The sequence below is a fragment of the Mus musculus genome, chromosome 7, assembly GCF_000001635.26.
Source record: "Mus musculus strain C57BL/6J chromosome 7, GRCm38.p6 C57BL/6J".
NCBI lineage: Eukaryota > Metazoa > Chordata > Mammalia > Rodentia > Muridae > Mus > Mus musculus.
In genome coordinates, this window is record NC_000073.6 from 26,418,009 (window position 1) to 26,427,589 (window position 9,581).

Here is a 9,581-nt window from a genome sequence, read left to right on the forward strand (position 1 = left end):
CCCTGGGCCAAGATTATTCAAAGGACCACAGATATCTAGGCTGATTTTGCTTTCTAGCTATCGAGAACAAACCAGGAATAAATATGGATGCAATGTAGCTCTGTAATAGGATACAGAGTCTTGGAGCATTTAGCCAAGAGTGGTCTAGCTGGGTCATGTGATAAATCTATTTTCAGCTGCTTGCAAAATCTTCACAGATTTAGATAGATTCCTAAAGTGAGCCCCAGTTTGCTACTAAGGGCATATCTCTTGACCTCAAAAATGAGGTCAGTAGATTGAACAGTGCTAGGACAAAGGTTTCATATGGTTCTGACCTAGAAATATGTGATCCGTGTATTCAATTCAGATGGCAATAAAGACAGTCGTGGAGTAAAGATACCCAAGTCTTTGCTCTCAAACTGCCTGCCTGAAGTCCCTAAAGGCCTATGGAGGTGAGTGATGTGATACACGTCTCTGACTTTATGCTGAATTAAGTGAGAGTACTTAATATCTGTCCAGATTTTAGATGGGTTATAGGGCATCTAGAATCATGTGTGTTAGCTTTGTCCTCATTCTGGGTCAGCCAAAGTCACTTCAGGGACGGAAAGAGACTACAGTTGACAAAGGTGATATAAATGAATAATTCTTACATTACTTCAATAACTGTTTATTTCCTCTTTTTCTTATCTTCCTTCCTTTTTCCTCTTCTTTCCTCCTTCTTTCTTTCTTCCTTCCTTCCTTTCTTTCTTTCTTTCTTTCTTTCTTTCTTTCTTTCTTTCTTTCTTTCTTTCTTTCTTTCTTTCTCCCTTTCTTTCTTCCTTCCTTCCTTCCTTTCTTTCTTTCTTTCTTTCTTTCTTTCTTTCTTTCTTTCTTTCTTTCTTTCTTTCTTTCTTTCTTTCTTTCTTTCTCCCTTTCTCTCTTTCTCTCTCCTTCCTTCCCTTCCTTTCTCTCTCTCTCTCTCTCTCTCTCTCTCTCTCTCTCTCTCTCTCTCTCTCTCTTTCTCTCTCTCTCTCTTTCTTATTGAGGTAGGATCTTGGTAGCACAAGCTAGAATCAAAATTGTGAAATAAAAAAGGGAAGACTTAAGATGCAATTCCCCTTTCTCTTGCTTTTCACATGCTAGAATTACAGGTGCTACTTCCCTATATTTCATGATTGTCTAAACCTTATCCTTAATAGTACATGCAGGATTGCTTCTTTTTATGAAGAATTTCTACAAAGTAGCAACATATTAGGCCTCTGGGGTGCAAAAGGGTCCATGGGTATCTCAGAAAAAAAAAAGCCACAATCTGCATAGATAAAGGAGGACACTGAAATAGCCCCAGGATTCTGATGGAAGAAGCAAAAATTTCTGTTGGTATATATTGACAGTATACAGCCATAGTCCTGGTATAGAAGAATGTAATGACTTCAGAGCTAATACCAAACTCTACATCATATACTAGTGGTCCTAATTAAAGGACATGTTGTCAGCATGGGTTTGGAAGATTGAAACAGAGCTGTGCAATATAACCTCTGCACTAAACAAATACCTTGGCCCATCCTCAAATAATGCTTTCCCACAACTAATTGCAACACTACTTCCAAAAATATATTATCCAATATGAATCAGGAAAACATTTTCTAACTTCTGCTCAGCTGCTAAAACATGGCTAAAATTATCCATATTCCCTTTTGAATACTTTTTGGTCTAAATTTGAAGATTATACATCATAAAACAATACAATTCTGATAAGCAAACCAAGTTATGCAGGATGATTATGCTACAGTGTTTATGATACAAAGGAATTATTGTTTTGGATTCATTTATGTTATTTTAATTCATTAATTTTGTTCTTTGATGACTTCATTCATGTAGAAAAATACTCTCTTATTACTCTCTTCCCTCATTGTTCTTTATCTCCCTCCCATTCCTATCAACACATTTATTCCTCTGATCAACAAAGCCTCATTCCTCCAGTCCTTTTCTCAGAATCATGAATTTTGGTATTACCTTGTGATGTATTTATTCAACAAAACCACTGTGTGATCATTAGGTTCAAATTCTCTGTGCTGGATGGGAGTCACCAGTGGGTACAAACTAACCATCTCCCTGGTTCTATCACTGACAGCTTGGCAGTGTGAGGTTTTGGCACACTGAGTCCTCCCTTACTCAATGTCTCCTGTTGACAGACACGTATTTCTGTAGTTCCAAGAATTCACAAATGCTGTGAGATTCTGGTTCCACAGACATGTCCTGCTCACAAGATGGGATTTTTCAGTCTGGCACCCTAACTGCTTGCTCTTGCATTGTTTCTAGAACACTTCCTCTTCCGGAATACTTCCTGAGCCTTTGAGTAAATGTCATAAAACTCTTGTTTAAAGTTAACCACCTATCCCTCATCATGGCCAGTGCTTATGTAGTCAGGAATTTCTGTACTCACCATTTTTTGAAAATAAAAATACGGTTCTTGGATTAAGTCTAAAGATGAGATTTGTCTATGGGTGGAAAGATAAATATTTCAAAGACAGTTGGATACTGTGAATTTCACAAGACAGCACTATTTTGTTCTTCTATAAAGTCTAAGTTCTCATATGCATGTACTTTTTTACAGAATTTATGAGACCAAAAATGGATCCCATTCTATGGAGTAGATCTCAAATTCAAAAAGATTCAAGGTATTTATTGTCATGAATCAAGGACCACATTTGCACAAGTGTGCACACTTGCTTGGAATTTGACCTCCTAGTTCCCATGTTTCACAGGTCAATGATTTCACCAGCACAGCAACTTCCGGAAGTATGCAAGTGAGCTGACAAGGAGGAATTCTCTGTTTCTCAACCCCACCCCTGCACTGTGTGGTATTTTCATCAATAGGTCCTTATCTCTCTATGGTGAGTAAATGAGGTAAACTGCAAGTGCTTGTCTTAATTTGAGGGCTTCTGGCACTTCCCTGACAATAGCTTAATAGGAGCTATCCCACCCCTGGCCTTGGCATTTTTGTTTTAGGAGCAGATGTTTCCAGCTATGGAGAGTATCTCTCTGCCAATGTTTTTTTTTTTTTCATTAAATTATATGATTAAAATTTGGTTTACATATAGCTTCTCTCTGTTCTTCTGTTTTTCCATTAGTTGGTTGGTTGGTTCTGTTTTGTTTTGAGACAATGTTTTCTATATAGTCCTGGCTGACCTTGAACTCACAAAGATTCATCTGCTTTATCCACCCAAGTTCTGAGAATAAAGGCATGCAGTACACTTCATGGATCTTCAGATTTTTTCAGAACCTTCATTTTTGCTACCCCCTTTACCTCCTCTCCATTTTTGATGTATTCCATGCAGTATCACCATTTTCTACTTTCCCTTTACCTATATTTAACTCTCCTCCCTCCATAAAGCAATCCTTCCTACTAGCTCCATTTTGCCTTTCACTCTCCCACTTATGCTCCTCATGAAGCACAGAAAATCAAAAACTCAAAGCTAAACACATGTATGAAAGAGAATGTATGTGCAACACTTGTGTTTCTGTTTCTGGGTCCTCTTACTCAATATAACTTCTGGATTCACACATTTACCTCCAAATTTCATTTTTTTTCTACAGCAGAATAAACCACCACTGTACATATGTTCCATGTTTTTGTTATCCCTTTATCAGTTGATGGACATCTAGGCCGATTTCATTTCCTTGTGAGTAGAGCAGCAATGACCATGGATCAGGAAGTGTCCACGTAGTAAGATGCAGAGTCTGTTGGGTATGTGGGCAGTAAAGATATAGTTCACCCATATGATAATTATACTTTGAACTTTTAGAGGGGATTTCTGCAATGGTTTTCATGGTGTTTTACATCAGTGTTTACCCTCAACACCAATGATGAAATGTTCCTATTTTCCCACAGCCTTGCCAATACTTGTCTTTCTTTGAGATCTTGGTGATAGACAATTTTACTGGTGTTAGATGAAATCTCTATCACCAGGTTTAGCCTGTATTTTCCAGTGGGTAATGGTGCTGAACACTTTTTAAGGTGTTGATTAACAGTTTACTATCTTCACCCTTATATGGCTTCTCAGAATACTATGAAGAACTTATTGTAAAGTGGAAGAGTCCATTTGTCTTGAAGGTCCACTTACTCTATGAAGTAATTTAATAATGGTGTTTCCATTTAGTTTTGTCTAGTGTGGAGGGTGGGCAATTAATTCACCTACAATTACTAAGTTTGGTTTAATGTTTGGCTTAATACCAACTATTGTTTAATGGGTGCACATAAGTTTAAAGTGTATATGTTTAGAATTTAGTTATGTTCTCTTGATGCACTTGTCTTGACCAAAATGTGCCTGCCATTGTATTATTTGATTACTTTTGACTTAAGGTCTAGTTTGTGAGATACCAGAATATGTTTGATTTTTGTTGTCATTTCCTGAAATTGGTGTAACCCCTTAGGTTTTGAGACTAATACAAATACATTAATTCTCCCTCCCCTTTTCTCACTCCAAACCCATCTCCTATATACCTTTCCTTGCACTTTGAATTTCACAGACTATTTCTTCATTAGTTGACATGAATATATACAAATGTTAATATAATGTTCCTTGTATGTATATTTGCAGGACTGATCTTATAACACTGGATAACCAATAAGTTGCTCTTCCTTTCCATACATTCATGCTATAGTAATATTTGTTATTGAAGATGAGGTGAGTTGCTTATGGAGAACCAAAAGATGGATCTTGTTTCTGAGCCATGTATTTACCCTTTATGTATTAACACTACATTTAATTACTGAAGATGTGTATTTATTGCTTTTTTTTAATTTGTAATTTCCCTTTTTGTTCTGCCTGTGGCTTCCTGCAGTCTATAGATGATAAAGAAGGAGAGACTACCCAGTGAGACAACTGGTATAGCACCTAGGGGAAGGAAGGCAAGATGTTTGGCTTCTGAGACAGGAAGAAGAAAAAGGTCATGGCCAGTAGCAGATTTGATGCTGGCTTGCAGGAGAGGCGGGAAACATTGTGTGAATCCTAGGTAGGGGTTAGAAGTAGGATCTATCCAGTTGCACTAATTGCTGGATTTATAGGAAAAAGTATCTCTTTTGTGTACTTACACACAAGTTATATATTTTAAGATATGTGTCATTATATTGTTAGCCAATATAATGACAATTGTTAAGTTCACAAAACAAGTCTCACCAGATAAAAAAATATTGAAATTATCCCATGCATCCTATCAGATCACCATGGACTAAGGCTGATCTTCAATAAAAAAATAAATAATAGAAAGCCAACATTCATGTGGAAACTGAGCAACACTCTCCTCAATGATACCTTGGTCAAGGAAAGAATAAAGAAAGAAATTAAGAACTTTTTGGAGTTTAATGAAAATGAAGCCACAACATACCCAAACTTATGGGACACAATGAAAGCATTTCTAAGAGGAAAACTCATAGCTCTGAGTGCCTCCAAAAAGAAACTAGAGAGGGCACACATTAGCAGCTTGACAACACACCTAAAAGCTCTAGAACAAAAGGAAACAAATTCACCCAAGAGGAGTAGACAGCAGGAAATAATCAAACTCAGGGGCGAAATCAACCAAGGGAAACAAGAAGAACTATTCAAAGAATCAACCAAATGAGGAGCTGGTTCTTTGAAAAACAAACAAGATAGATAAACCCTTAGCCAGACACACTAGACGGCAAAAGGAAAGCATCCTAATTAACAAAATCAGAAATGAAAAGGGAGACATAACAACAGATCCTGAAGAAATCCAAAACACCATCAGATCCTTCTACAAAAGGCTATACTCAACAAAACTGGAGAACCTGGATGAAGTGGACCAGTTTTTAGACAGATACCAGGTACCAAAGTTGAATCAAGATCAGGTTAATAATCTAAACAGTCCTATATCCCCTAAAGAAATAGAAGCAGTCATTAATAGTCTCCCAACCAAAAAAAGCTCAGGACCAGATGGGTTTAGTGCAGAGTTCTATCAGACCTTCAAAGAAGATCTAATCCCAGTTCTTCACAAACTATTCCACAAAATAGAAACAGAAGGTACTCTACCCAACTCATTCTATGAAGCCACAATTACTCTGATACCTAAACCACAAAAAGACCCAACAAAGATAGAGAACTTCAGACCAATTTCCCTTATGAATATCGATGCAAAGATCCTCAGTAAAGTTCTCGCTAACAGAATCCAAGAACACATCAAAACAATCATCCATCCTGACCAAGTAGGTTTCATCCCAGGGATGCAGGGATGGTTCAATATATGGAAATCCATCAATGTAATCCAGTATATAAACAAACCCAAAGACAAAAACCACATGATCATCTCGTTAGATGCGCAGAAAGCATTTGACAAAATCCAATACCCATTCATGATAAAAGTCTTGGAAAGATCAGGAATTCAAGGCCCATACCTAAACATGATAAAAGCAATCTACAGCAAACCAATAGCCAACATCAAAGTAAATGGTGAGAAGCTGGAAGCAATCCCACTAAAATCAGGGACTAGACAAGGCTGTCCACTCTTGCCCTACCTATTCAACATTGTACTTGAAGTCCTAGCTAGAGCAATTAGACAACAAAAGGAGATCAAGGGGATACAAATTGGAAAGGAAGAAGTCAAAATATCACTTTTTGCAGATGATATGATAGTATATATAAGTGACCCTAAAAATTCCACCAGAGAACTCCTAAGCCTGATAAACAGCTTCAATGAAGTAGCTGGATATAAAATTAACTCAAACAAGTCAATGGACTTTCTCTACAGAAAGGATAAACAGGCTGAGAAAGAATTAGGGAAAAAATACCATCTACAATATCATTAGCCAAAATACTCAACACAGGGGAGATAGAACCTGTAGAGATCATATCCAGTGGATAGGCATGGTCCCCAGTTGAAAAATGTGGCCACCCACCCACCTCAAAAATATTAATCCAGAATTCCTCTTGTCAAAAGAAACTTCAGAGACAAAGAGTGGAACAGAAATTGAAAGAAAGATTATCCAGAAACTGCCTCACCTAGGGTTCCATCCCATCTGCTGAAACCAAACCCACACACTACTGGTGTTGCCAAGAAGTGCTTACTGACAAGAGTCTGGTATAGCTGTCCCCTGAGAGACTCTGCCAGAGCCAGACCAATACAGATGTGGATGTACACAGCCAAACCTCGGACTGAGTGTGGGACCCCAATGGATAAGTTAGGACAAGACTGTAGTAGCTGAAGGGGGTTTGCAACCTCATAGGAGGAACAACATTATCAGCCAACCAGACCTCCCAGAGTTCCCAAGGGCTAAACCACAAACCAAAGAGTGCACATGGAGGAACCCATGGCTCCAGCTGGATATGTAGCAGAGGATTGCCTTATCATTGGAAGGGGAACCCTTTGGTCCTGTGGAGGCTTGATGACCCAGGATAGGGCTCTGACTATCAGTTGTTATTGTTGTTATTTTGTTTTTCCATAAGTAGTTGACAATTGCTTTTTCAAGGTATGTAAAAATTGTGTTAAAATTTTGATTGTAATTGCATTGAGTCTGTAGGTTGCTACTGGTAAAATGGAGCTTTCCACTATGTTAATCCAACAAATACGTAAACATGAAAGATCTTCCCATCTTCATATATCTTCCTTAACTTCTTTCTTCAGAGACTTGAAGTTCTTGTTCTACAGGTCTTTCACTTCTTAGTAATCCATCAAGATGTTTTATATTATATGTGGCTATTGTAAAGGGTGTTGTTTTCTAATTTCTCTCTCATCCTGGAACCAAACATGTTGCTGAAGTTAATTATCAGGTGTACAAGTTCTCTGTTAGAATTTTTTGGTTTTACTCATGTATACCATCATATTATCTACAAATAGTGATACTTTGACTTCTTTCTTTCCAATGTGTTGCCACTTGATCTCCATAAGTTTTCTTATTGCTCTAAGTAGAATTTCAAATACTATACGGAATAGATAGGGAGAGAGTGGGCAGCCTTGTCTTATCCATGATTTTAGTAGAATTACTTTATGTTTCTCTCTACTTGGCTGTTGGTTTGCTGTACATTGCTTTTATTATGTTTAGTTATGCACTTTATATTACTGATATCTCTAAGACTTCTACTATAAAGCGGTGTTGGATTTTGTCAAAAGCTTTTTCAGCATCTAATGAGATGATCATGTGATTTTTTTTCTTTCAAATTGTTTATATGGTTGGCGGGTTATATTTATGGAGTTTTGTATATTGAACGATCATTACACCCCTAGGATGGAGACTACTTGAACATGTTGGATGGATGATATTTTTGATGTATCCTTGGTTTCAATTTACTAGTATTTCATTAAATATTTTTGAATCAATGTTCACAAGAGAAATTGGTCTGAAGTTCTCTTCCATTGTTGAGTCTTGGTGTAGTTTACATACCAGGGTGAGTGAGGCCTCATTTAAGGACTATTGGTATTAGCACTTCATTGAAAATCTGTTAGTATTCTGTGGTAAAACCATCTGGCCCTGGGACTTTTTTGGTTGGGAAACTTAATGACTGCTTCTGTTTTCTTAAATGGGGTTACTTAGATAGATTATCTGATCTTGATTTGCGTTTGGTTTGATCTATGACTATATGGTCAATTTTGGAGGTTCCATGGGGTGCTAATAAGAAAGTATATTCTTCTGTGGTTGGGTGAAAATTTCTGTAGATTACGGTTAGTTTCATTTGATTCATAGTATCAGTTAGTTCTATTATTTCTCTATTTCTCTATTTAGTTTTGGCATGTAGATTGGTGAAAATGGGGTGTTGAAGTCTCCCATTATTAATGTGTACCACTCAATGTATGAATTAAGCTTTAGCACTGTTTCTTTTAGAAATGTGGGTGCCGTTGAGTTTGGGGCAAAAATGTTCAGAATTGAAATGTCATCTTGGTTGATTTTCTCTTTTGATGATTATGAAGCGTCCTTCCTCGTCTCTTTTGATTAATTTTGGTTGAAAGCTTATTTTATTAGATATTAGAATGGCTATGTCAGCTTGCTTCTTGAGTCCATTTGCATGGAAAACTTTTTTTCCCCACCTTTTACTGTGAGGTAATGCTTCTCTTTATTGCGGAGGTTTATTTCTCATATGTTGTTTTCACATGCATTCTGGTAGTCTGTGTCTTTCATTGTGGAACTGAGATCTTGTTTAGAGATATGAGTGACTAGTGATTTTTAATTTCTGTTATTTTGATGTGTGTGTGTGTGTGTGTGTGTGTGTGTGTGTGTGTGTGTGTGTGTGTGTGTTTCCCTTGTTTTGTTTTTGCTGGCATGGAGTTATTTATTTGCCATGTTTTCTTAGGTGTTTTTATCCTCCTTGAAGCGGGGAGGGTTATCCTAGTATTTTCTGTAGGGCTGGATTTAAGGATAGATATTGTTTAAATTTGTTTTTTCCTTGAAATATCTTGTTCTCTCATCTATAGTGATTGAGAGTTTTGCTAGGTATAGTAGTCTAGGTTGGCATTTGTGATGTTTTAGAGGTTATAAGGCATCTATCCAGGCTCTTCTAGCTTTTAGAATCTCTATTGATAAGTTGGGTGGAATTTTGATAGGTCTGCCTCTGTATGTTATCTGGCCTTTACCCTATGCAGCTTTTAATATGCTTTCTTTATTCAGAAGAACGAAT